The sequence below is a fragment of the Myotis yumanensis genome, unplaced genomic scaffold (assembly GCF_028538775.1).
Source record: "Myotis yumanensis isolate MYYU_CA2020_CCGP unplaced genomic scaffold, mMyoYum1.0.hap1 SCAF_12, whole genome shotgun sequence".
In the NCBI taxonomy this organism is placed as follows: domain Eukaryota; kingdom Metazoa; phylum Chordata; class Mammalia; order Chiroptera; family Vespertilionidae; genus Myotis; species Myotis yumanensis.
The window spans coordinates 30,965,054-30,977,030 of NW_027223763.1; positions in this window are offsets into that span (position 1 = coordinate 30,965,054).

An 11,977-nucleotide genomic window follows, 5' to 3' on the forward strand; every position below is an offset into this window, starting at 1 on the left:
ATGCAACCAAGTGCTTCTTGTATAAGCAGTCTTATGACTGATTCCAGTTCCTCTCAGTGTTGAGTGCTAAGAGAACTTGCCTCTCTTGACCAAATGTTTCTCTTTCTTTCTTTCTTTCTTTCTTACTTTCTTTTTTTTTTTTTTTTTTTTTTTTTGCCAGATAATGAAAATTATAGAGCTCACTCTGTTCTCCATTTCTCCCTGGATGTTCCTCAGAGTTGTTGGAAGAATCTAAAGATATAATGCACAAAACAAGATAATGCGGAAAGCATGTGCCAAGCTCAGAAAGTACAGTCTTCCAAGTGATGTCCATTTACCATGTCCGCTGAATCAATCAATAAGCATTTATTATCTAGTATATATTAGATGCTAAGGATGCAGAGATAAAAGAAACATTCCCTGTCCTCAAGTAACTCAGACGAATGAGGAAGACCAATGAACAAAGAGACAATTCCATTAAAGTGTGATTGTGCCAAATACAATCCATTTGCTTCTCTAGATTTCTATCTACCCTTCTCTACCCTGACAATCAGCAGGCTGAGCTGTAAGATTTTTTAAACTCACTTCCTTGTCCTCTGGCTTCTGGTCCATTTGGCCAGTGAGGAATTTTGGCATGAGGTCCAGTAGAAGGGAGGCGAATAAGGCCAGGATAGTTATTCTCTTGCTTTTCTCTCTTTAGGTTGCCTCAATTACTATCAAGCAAAAGTCACCAAGACTCACCTGGTAATTTTTTTCCACATGATTTTCTCTGTCCAGGCTTTTTAAACCACTCTCTCTCTCCTTGTCTCTTGGGACTTAGAGTTGGTGCCAGCTCCACTGTTACTAATCTGTGTTCCTCTTCCATCTCTTATGGTTCCCCTGCACCTCCTTGAATCATCCTCATTGGAATAAGCCATCTCTTTCCTCTGGGACCCTGCTTGATAGCATAAGAGAGAGGAATCTCAGACTGCTGTGGAAACACAAAGGTCATAACACTTAATTCAGATAAAGGCCAGGGATGGGGGGTAACCATAGGAGTGAGCCTGGGGTTTCAGAAAAAGTTTCCTAGAGGAGCTGACATCCCAGTAAAAAACATGAAAGAAGAGTAAGAGTAGAAAAAATGGTGGATGATGGGATGGCAAGGTTAGCAGATCTGGAGAGCATCTAGACAGAGGAAAAGAGTGAGACAAAAACCACAGACGCGGAGAAGCAAGATGGCGGCGATATAGGCAGACGCGTCCCAGGTCTTGTCCCGGAGCAAACGGAGTAAGCAGCTGAAACTAATAACACCCACCCCGAATTGGCAAATTTACTCAGCTGGTGAGACGGTTTGCAGCCGGGAAGGGCAGACCTCCCCTGGAAAGGTTAAAAACCAGGGATCTGGGCAGGAAAGTTTGCCAGACCTGAGCCCAGAGGGTCGGAGGGAGACCGCATGGCAGACAGCCGCGTCTCTTGGGACAGACACAGACCCTGACCGGGGTAAGGAGTTCCGCGGGTTTGCTGGCGCCAGGAGATTTGAGATTTGGATTTTGTGAGTGCGGAGAACTGAGACTAAAGGGGGCATCCTGAGGAACTGATCAGACCATGCAGTGCCCATAAGAGAGGAGCGTTTCCCAGACGATGCAGTGCTGGTAAGAGAGGAGCGTTTCCCAGACCGCAGATCCAAGCAACAGCAGCCCCCTGATCACCACAGCCTCCTGATCACCACACCCTCTGTCTGTGGAACAGCAGCTGTACGTGAAGCCTCCCCCCACCAGCCAGAAGAGCCAACACAGCTGTGAACGACACCCACCAGAGGAGCTGCTGCCAACTGGAAAGCAGCTGCTACCGCAACCGTCTGAGCAGCAACCACAACCCAAGGAGCCCCTGCCACCCAGGGAGCAGCCACTGAACATCTCAACATCTACATATGTCAGCGAGATCAAACATGGGTAGGCAAAGAAACCCCCAAAGGAAAGAAAAGGAGGACTCGCCAGAAAAGCAGCTAAGTGAGACAGAGATATGCAACATGACGGAAAAAGAATTCAGAATAAGGTTCCTAGAGTACATGCACCAGATGTTCAAGAAGCAAGAAGAAACAGATGAAAAACTCAACTACTTATGCAAGAAGCTAGAAGAAACAGATGAAAAAATCAACAACTTAAGTAAGTCCCAAGAAGAAATGAAGAGTGACATAGCTTCAATAAAAAACTCCATTGAAAGTATCAACAGTAGACTGGGAGAAGCGGAGGACCGAATTAGTGAATTAGAAGACAAGGAAGCAAAACACACTCAAACTGTACGGCAAATGGAGAAAAAAATTAAAAGACAGGAGGAGAGCCTAAGGGAGCTTTGGGACAACATGAAACGAAACAACATACGAATAATAGGGGTGCCAGAACAACAGAAAGATGAACATGGATTAGAAAACCTATTCGAAGAAATAATATCAGAAAACTTCCCTGAGGTGGGGAAGAAAAAAGTCACACAAGCCCAGAGAGTCCCAAACAAGGTGAACCCGAAAAGACCCACACCAAGACACATCATAATTACCATGGCAAATGTTCAGGATAAAGAGAGAATCTTACAGGTTGCAAGAGAGAGACGGAAAGTAACATACAAGGGATCTCCCATTAGATTATCAAATGATTTCTCAACAGAAACACATCAGGCCAGAAAAGAATGGACGGAAATCTACAAAGTGATGCAAAGCAAAGGACTGAATCCAAGAATACTCTATCCAGCAAGGCTATCATTCAAAATTGAAGGGGAAATAAGAAGCTTCACAGACAAAAAAGGGCTAAGGGAGTTTATCACCACCAAGCCAGCCATGCAAGAAATGCTAAAGGGACTGGTGTAAAAAGAAGAAATATCAAGCTCAGAAAGAAAACAGCCACACACACACACAAAAAAAGAAATGGCTACAAACAAGTACCTTTCAATAATAACTTTAAATGTAAATGGACTAAATGCTCCAACCAAAAGACATCGAGTGGCTGAATGGATAAAAAAACATGACCCATACATCTGCTGTCTACAAGAGACCCACCTCATTAGAAGGGACTCACACAGACTGAAAGTGAAGGGATGGAAAAATATCTTTCACACAAATGGAAAGGAAAAGAAAGCTGGGGTAGCAATACTTATATCTGACAAAATACATCTCAAAGTGAAGGCCATAACCAGAGATAAGGAAGGCCACTTCATAATACTAAAGGGATCAATACAACAAGAAGATATAACCCTGGTAAACATATATGCACCCAATGCAGGAGCACCCACATACATAAGAAAACTTCTGGAAGATATCAGGGGAGAGATCGACAACAATACAATCATAGTAGGGGACTTTAATACACCACTGACATCACTGGATAAATCCGCTAGACAAAAACTCAGCAAAGAAACAGCAATCCTAAATGACTCACTAGATCAGATGGACTTAATTGACATCTTCAGAACACTTCACCCCACAGCTGCGGAATATACATTCCTCTCAGGTGCTCATGGGACATATTCAAAAATAGACCACATATTGGGTCACAAGCAAAGTCTCCACAAATTCAAGAAGATTGAAATCATAAACAGCATCTTCTCAGACCACGATGGCATAATGTTAGAAATAAACTACAATAAAAACAACCCAAAATACTCAAACACTTGGAAGCTGAATAGCATGTTATTAAATATTGATTGGGTTACCGATGACATCAAAGAAGAAATTAAAAACATCCTGGACACTAATGACAATGAAAACACAACAATCCAAAACCTCTGGGACACAATGAAAGCAGTCCTGAGAGGGAAGTTTATAGCTCTACAGGCCTATCTCAAAAAACAAGAAAAAATGGTAGTCAATCATCTAACTCTACAACTCAAAGAATTAGAAAGAGAGCAACAAGAAAACCCCAGAGTGAGCAGAAGGAAGGAGATAATAAAGATTAGAGCAGAAATCAATGAAATAGAGACCAAAAGAACAATACAGAAAATCAATGAAACCAAGAGCTGGTTCTTTGAAAGGATAAACAAGATTGACAAACCCCTAGCCAGGCTCACCAAGAAGCAAAGAGAGAGGTCCCAAATAAACCAAATCAGAAATGATAGAGGCGAAATAACAACAGACCCCACAGAAATACAAATGATTGTTAAACAATACTACGGGCAACTCTACTCCAACAAACTAGACAACCTGGAGGAAATGGACAAATTCCTAGAAAAATACAACATTCCAAAACTCAATCAGGAAGAATCTAAAAACCTCAATAGGCCAATAACTATGGAAGAAATTGAAGCAGTCATCAGAAAGCTTCCAGCAAACAAAAGCCCAGGGCCAGACGGCTTCACAGGGGAGTTCTACCAAACATTCAAGGAAGAACTAAAACCTACCCTCCTCAGACTACTACAAAAAATTCAAGAGGAAGGAATGCTTCCAAGCTCATTCTATGAAGCCAGCATCACCCTAATACCAAAACCAGGTAAAGACATCACAATGAAAGAGAATTACAGGCCAATATCCCTCATGAACATAGATGCCAAAATCCTCAACAAAATCTTAGCAAATCGGATCCAGCAGTACATCAGAAGGATCATACACCATGACCAAGTAGGATTTATCCCAGAGATGCAAGGATGGTACAACATCCGTAAATCAATAAATGTGATACATCACATAAACAAATTGAAAGAAAAAAACCACATGGTCATATCAATTGATGCAGAAAAAGCATTCGACAAAATCCAACACCCATTTTTGATAAAAACTCTCAGAAAGGTGGGAATAGAAGGATCATACCTCAACATAATAAAAGCCATATATGACAGGCCCACAGCCAACATCATACTCAATGGACAAAAACTAACACCATTTCCCCTAAGAACAGGAACAAGACAGGGATGCCCACTCTCACCACTCCTGTTCAACATAGTACTGGAAGTATTAGCCATTGCAATTAGGCAAGAAGAAGAAATAAAAGGCATCCAAATTGGAAAAGAGGAAGTAAAACTGTCCTTATTTGCAGATGACATGATATTATACATACAAAACCCTAGAGACTCCATCCAAAAGCTACTAGACTTAATACATGAATTTGGCAATGTAGCAGGATACAAAATTAACCCCAAGAAATCTGAGGCATTTCTATACACCAATAGTGAACTTTCAGAAAGGGAGATCAGAAAAACAATCCCATTTACCATCGCACCAAAAAAATTAAGATACCTAGGAATAAACTTAACTAAAGAGGTTAAAGACCTCTACTCAGAAAACTACAGGATGTTGAAAAAAGAGATAGAGGAAGACATAAACAGATGGAAGAACATACCATGTTCTTGGATTGGTAGAATCAACATCATTAAAATGTCCATACTACCCAAAGCAATCTATACATTCAACGCACTTCCCATTAAAATACCAATGGCCTTCTTCAAAGATCTAGAACGAACTCTCCAAAAATTCATCTGGAATAAAAAAAGACCCCGAATAGCTGCAACGATCCTGAGAAAGAACAAAGTAGGTGGGATCTCAATGCCAGATATCAAGCTGTACTACAAAGCCACTGTTCTCAAAACTGCCTGGTACTGGCACAAGAACAGACATATAGATCAGTGGAACAGAATAGAGAGTCCCGAAATTAGCCCGAACCAATATGCTCAATTAATTTTTGACAAAGGAGGCATGAACATACAATGGAGCCAAGATAGTCTCTTCAATAAATGGTGTTGGGAAAATTGGACAGACATATGCAAGAAAATGAAACTAGACCACCAACTTACACCATACACAAGAATAAACTCAAAATGGATAAAGGACTTAAATGTACGACAGGAAACCATAAAAATTCTAGAAGAATACAAAGGCAACAAAATCTCAGACATATGCCAAAACAATTTCTTCACTGATACAGCTCCTAGGGCAGTTGAAACTAAAGAGAAAATGAACAAATGGGACTACATCAAAATAAAAAGCTTCTGCACAGCAAAAGAAACCATCAACAAAACAACAAGAAAACCCACCTCTTGGGAAAACATATTTGCCAACGTCATATCTGATAAGGGCTTAATCTCCAAAATTTATAGGGAACTCATACAACTTAACAAAAAGAAGATAAACAATCCAATCAAAAAATGGGCAAAGGATCTAAATAGACACCTTTCAAAAGAGGACATTCAGAAAGCCAAGAGACATATGAAAACATGCTCAAAGTCACTAATCATCCGAGAGATGCAAATCAAAACAACAATGAGGTACCATCTCACACCTGTCAGAATGGCCATCATCAACAAATCAACAAACGACAAGTGCTGGAGAGGATGTGGAGAAAAGGGAACCCTTCTGCACTGCTGGTGGGAATGCAGACTGGTGCAGCCACTATGGAAGGCAGTATGGAGGTTCCTCAAAAAATTGGAAATGGAACTCCCATTTGACCCTGTGATCCCACTTCTAGGAATATATCCCAAGAAACCAGAAACACCAATCAGAAAGGATATATGCACCCAGATGTTCATAGCAGCACAATTCACCATAGCTAAGATCTGGAAACAGCCTAAGTGCCCATCAGTAGATGAATGGATTAGAAAACTGTGGTACATCTACACGATGGAATACTATGCTGCTGTTAAAAAGAAGGAACTCCTACCATTTGCAACATCATGGATGGAACTGGAGAGCATTATGCTAAGTGAAACAAGCCAGTCAATGAAGGAAAAATACCACATGATCTCACTCATTCATGGATAATAAAGACCATTACAAACTTTTGAACAATAATAGATACAGAGGCAGAGCTGCCTCAAACTGATTGTCAAACTGCAGTGGGAAAGCCAGAGAGAGTTGGGGGGCAGGAGGGAGGGGAGTAAGAGATCAACCGAAGGACTTGTATGCATGCATATAAGCATAACTAATGGACATAAGACACTGGGGGGTAAGGGAGGGTAGGGGTTTGTCAAGGGCGGGGGGGGAAAAAAGGACACTTATGTAATACCCTTTGTAATACTTTAAGCGAAAAAAAAAAAAAAAAAGTAAAAAAAAAAACAAAAAAAACCAAAAAAAAAACCACAGACGCGATAAAGATAATGGCTCATTCAGGCATCTGTACGTAGTAACAGGTCACATCATAAAATGGCAAGAAGTAAGAATAGAGAGGGGATGGGTCTTTTCCACCATACTCAGGTCTTGGATAAGAGTGGAAAGGTAAACCAAGCTAGATCTTGACAGTCTTGTCCATTATGCTCAACACTTGGGCCTTCACTCTGAAGACTCTTTGATACTCAGGGTTGATTAATTTGGCACATCCTCAGAGATGATAGGTAGAGAAAAACTATAAGATACTTTAAGGAAGTAAAAATTGTAGGACTTGGTATTTAAGGAAAAGGACAGAGGCCAGGCACTATCCCAAAGTTTTAGTTGAGTGATTAGGTAGATATTGCTGCCATGTAGACTGAAATACAGGTGGACAAGCTTTTTGGGGGAGGCAAAATGTCTTGGAGATCTGAAATTTGAGGGCATCTAGATGACGTCAAAGTGTAGATGGGTACCTACGGGATAGACAGGGGTGATTGTGATGTACACCAGGGTACCCTCGAGCATGAGGTAGATGAGGTCACCTAGGAACAGGAGACAAGACTAAAAAGAGGAGCACTAGGGGGCAGAACTCGTGAGAACAGAAGCATATTAACCTAAGCAAATACGGAGGAAAGTATGCCTGGCCAATAGCTATAGATTGCCAATTAGTCTTGTGAGCAGCTATGGTTTGCTCGTATTTCTTGGGGCTAGAATGAGCACCACTAACGGGTGGTGAATTAAAACCTCATGAATATTGAGTGCCTCATATGCCTCCTGTATATATATTACATCATGAATATTTGTTGGCCTCTCAGCTTAGTAGGTGATTAACTTCCTTATCTGTGCTTAACACATCTTGTGGGTTTCATCCATCCCTTTTATTTTCTTGTTTTCTACAGCAAAATGTAATATTCACAAACAAAATAGCAAATGCACATTACAGACCTTCTTCTGAGCTGTGAGTTATTTAAAGCACCCCTCTGACCTCTTTTACCACCATTGCTCCAAAAACACAGCGTTTTGTAGCACATGGGTGTAAAGATTAGGGCTCACATTACCTGCCTGGCACTCTGAACTAGCAGATTGTGACGTCAAGTTTAAGACCCCATGGCATGGACCTTGCCTAACGCTCTTTCCCTCTGACTCAGTTTCTTTCCAGTTTTCACTTATTGGGCCTCGTGGTATTGAATGTATCTCTAACCCTCATTAAATCCTTCGTAAAAACAAGCAGGGGGTAAATAAAGACATACAAATCACTGACCAGTATTTGAAAGGCCAGAGGAGATTGTAAGTATCTCGGGTTACAGGTTTACTTTTACCTTTAGTCTGATTTCTTTTAATGCCTGGCCCAATTTCTTTTAGGTTCTGACACTACCTGAAGCGAAGAATTGGTAGCACTGAACAGCACTTATAAAACTCATGGCCCAGAACATCAGCCGGGTTCCTAACTAAAGGTACACAGAGTTGCCTCTAGGCCAGGGGTGGGCAAACTTTTTGACTCAAGGGCCACAGTGGGTTCTTAAACTGGACCGGAGGGCCAGAACCCGCTGGCCGTAGTTTGCCCACGGCTGCTCTAGGCAGTGTAGACACCACTCATTTTGCTGGTAATGCCAATTAGCACTCATGTAACCTGTACCCTTCCTCCCCACAGGGCTTCCCGCTATTAAATGTTAAGTGCCATTAGCTACCAGACTCTCTTTCCCTTTGAGATACATAGATATGATGGGGAAGGAGAAGAGTGAAACATTCAAAAGAGTTTCTGTTTTGTCAAACTTAAAGTGAGACGGAAAAAAATCACCCAGAAAGAAGCACTCAACATTATTCATCCATTAGAACTGGATGCACAAATCACAATTACAGATAACATCTGAACTTACAGCCACGCTGATGGAGTGACGAAGTTATTTTCTGTTGCTTCCAACTTTTTTTTCTCTGTGGTGACTAATGAACCTCTTTGGAACCATCCAGACTTAATACCAGTGATTTCTATTTGGTGTTCTTTCAGCAAAAATCATGGTAAAAATATTTTCAGTTGGTATCAAAATTCATCTTTTAGGGGCAGATAGGTATTAAGTTTTACAGAAAATTCAATATCAGTGAAAGCCTTTGGGTAGGTGCCTTGGCATAGTTTTGTGAACTGCAAAGTCCCATTACTCAAGCCAGTGAAGTGATTTACAGCTTTATTCATAGCAGTTTGGTAGGATGTATAGAAATATTGCTTTTTAAAAAAGATAAACTTGCCATAAATTCTTCCAGGAGGTTCTGTCAGTTTGAAGATTTGCAAATAGAGCAATAATCTTTGACCCTTTCAGTAGAGTAAGTATGCGCAAGATACTCCCTCCCAGCCCCCCAACCATTAAAGTTTCCCAGAAGTAGTAGTCTCATAAATTTACACACCTATAAAATTGTGGTGATTTTTGCTTATCTAGACTCAATAAGTCCAATATTTTTGCTTTTCTAGATTCAATATACTCTTTAAAAAATTATATGAGATAATTGGCAATTTCATTTCTTGCTTAAACATTTTCTGGAATTTTTCTCTTAATTTTAAGAGATTCCGAGTTGATAAGAATTTCTGAGGAAATACCTCTCAAGAACACTATATTGGGTTGTAAAGTATATGATTGTCTAAATACTATGCTGTGTACCTGAAACCAAAACAAAATAATATTGAAAGGAGACAAAAATGGGAAAATAAAATAAATTAAGTTTAATAACAGAATGGTGGTTACAAAAGGAGAAAGAGGTTGGGAAGAGGGTACAGTGGACAAAGGGCTCTAATCACTATATATAAAAGGCTAATATGCTAAGTGTTCGATCATCTGACCAGTTGCTATGATGCACACTGACCACCAGGGGGCAGACCCTCAATGCAGGAGTGGCCGAGGTGCAGTGACTTGGCAGCGGCGTTTCTCAGGTGACGAACCCCAAAACCAGAGATGAGGGAGCCCAATTCCTCGCAGGGCTGCGAGATTCCACCTTTGGCCGTGGGTTATGTTGTTGCTGGGGCTCTGTCGGCCCCAAATCTAGTTTACTGCACACTTGTGTTTGCGTTCCACACCCTGTATGACAGCAACTTTGCAGAGTGCCCTCTCGCACTCCAGGACCCCTCGAGGATGTCAGAGAGCTGGTTTCAGCCCCATCCCCGGAGGCCAGGCCTAGGGACCCCACCTGCTGGAGGGACCTGGCTCACTCTGCAGACACAGGGGAGGGACTGCAGGAGATTGGCTCCAGGGTGTGTCTGGCCCATCTCACCCAGTCCCACCCCGCCAGCCACCTTCTAATTAATTTCCTTTCAATGTGCTTGAATCTGTGCACAGGGTCACTAGTATATTATAACGGAAGGAAACTAACTTTGAGCAGGGAACAGGCAATAGAGCACACAGTTGTCAAATTAAAATGTTGTACATGTAAAGAGTATATACTGTTATTAACCAATGCTACCCCCAAAAATTTAATTTAAAAAGAATATTATAGCCCAACTGGCATGGTTCAGTGGTTGAGTGTTGACCTATGAACCAGGAGGTCACAGTTCAATTCTCAGTCAGGGCACATGCCCAAGTTGCAGGCTTGATCCCCAGTGTGGGGCCTGCAGGAGGCAGCGATCAATGATTCTCTCTCATCATTGATCTCTCTCTCTTTCTCTATCTCACTCTTGCCCCCTTTTCATCTCTGAAATAAATAAAAATGTATTAAAAGAAAAAAGAACACTATTCTGGGTTTATGCTATCATAGAAATCCAGACTTACATCTGATAGGTTAATGTTCCTCATTCATTTAATTATTTATTGAGTGATAAGGACAATGGTGAATAAGATAGATCCAAGGAGTTTATGATTTAGAAGTAGGCACATTTTGTATTTCTTTAGATTCTTCTTAAATAAAAGATCTACTTGTTTTTTCTGAAATGTCTTGTTTAAGTTTCCCAGAAGACATTCTCCAATTGGAGCTCTGCAACCACAATCAACAAAAGTACTTCCTGACCAAGATTACTGAAAAAGGCCTAATAAATGAAAATGCATTGCTCACCTCTTCTGCATCCTCTACTCCACTCCCTCACCAGCATTTGGTGTTGGCCATTCAAATAGGTGTGTAGTGGAACCTCGTTGTTGTTTTAATTTGCATTTCCCTGATGACATATGATGTGGACATTTTTTTATATGCTTATTTGCCATCTATGTATCTTCTTTGGTGAAGTGTCTGTTAAGGTCTGTTGCCCATTTCTAAAAATCTGGTTGCTTGTTGGTTTTTGTTTGTTTGTTTGTTTTGTGGATTACTATTTCCCTGTCTGTGTGCCATGGAATTTAGTTCCTTGACGTGTATTCTGTGGGAAAGAGAGATCTATAGTGAGATGACCTTGGGGAATTTAAAAATAAGCAGAGCTGCCCTAGCCAGTTTGGCTCAGTGGATAGAGTGTTAGCCTGTGGACTGAAGGGTCCCAAGTTTGATTCAGGTCAAGGGCACATGCCTTGGTTGCGGACTCGTCCCTGGTAGGGGACATACAGGAGGCAGTCGATCAATGATTCTCTCTCATCATTGATGTTTCTGTCTCTCCCTCTCCGAAATCAATAAAAATATATTAAAAATAAAATAAAATAAGCAGAGCTAAATGGTTTTTCCTCAGCACAACTTCTCAGACCTTTAATATCCTAATGTGTGGGTGGTGTTCCAAGTCCAGAATTTGGTGAGCCAGGTTATTGGACCCCATTTCGCCAGGACCATGAGAGCAGCTGGGAACACTAGGTGCTGGCAAACTACTTTTTGTGTCTTTCAGCGCCATTGTTCTGCATAAAACCATATGGACACACTTCTTTTTATGTGCTATTTCTAAGTGAATTTAGGTGGATATAAATATAGGTTATGCCACTCTCTCAAAATTATGCCTGTATGTACCAGAGTAGTCCCAAATTTGGAAACTTACTGTTAAAAGTATTGACCATTCCTGATGTTCTGTTTCCT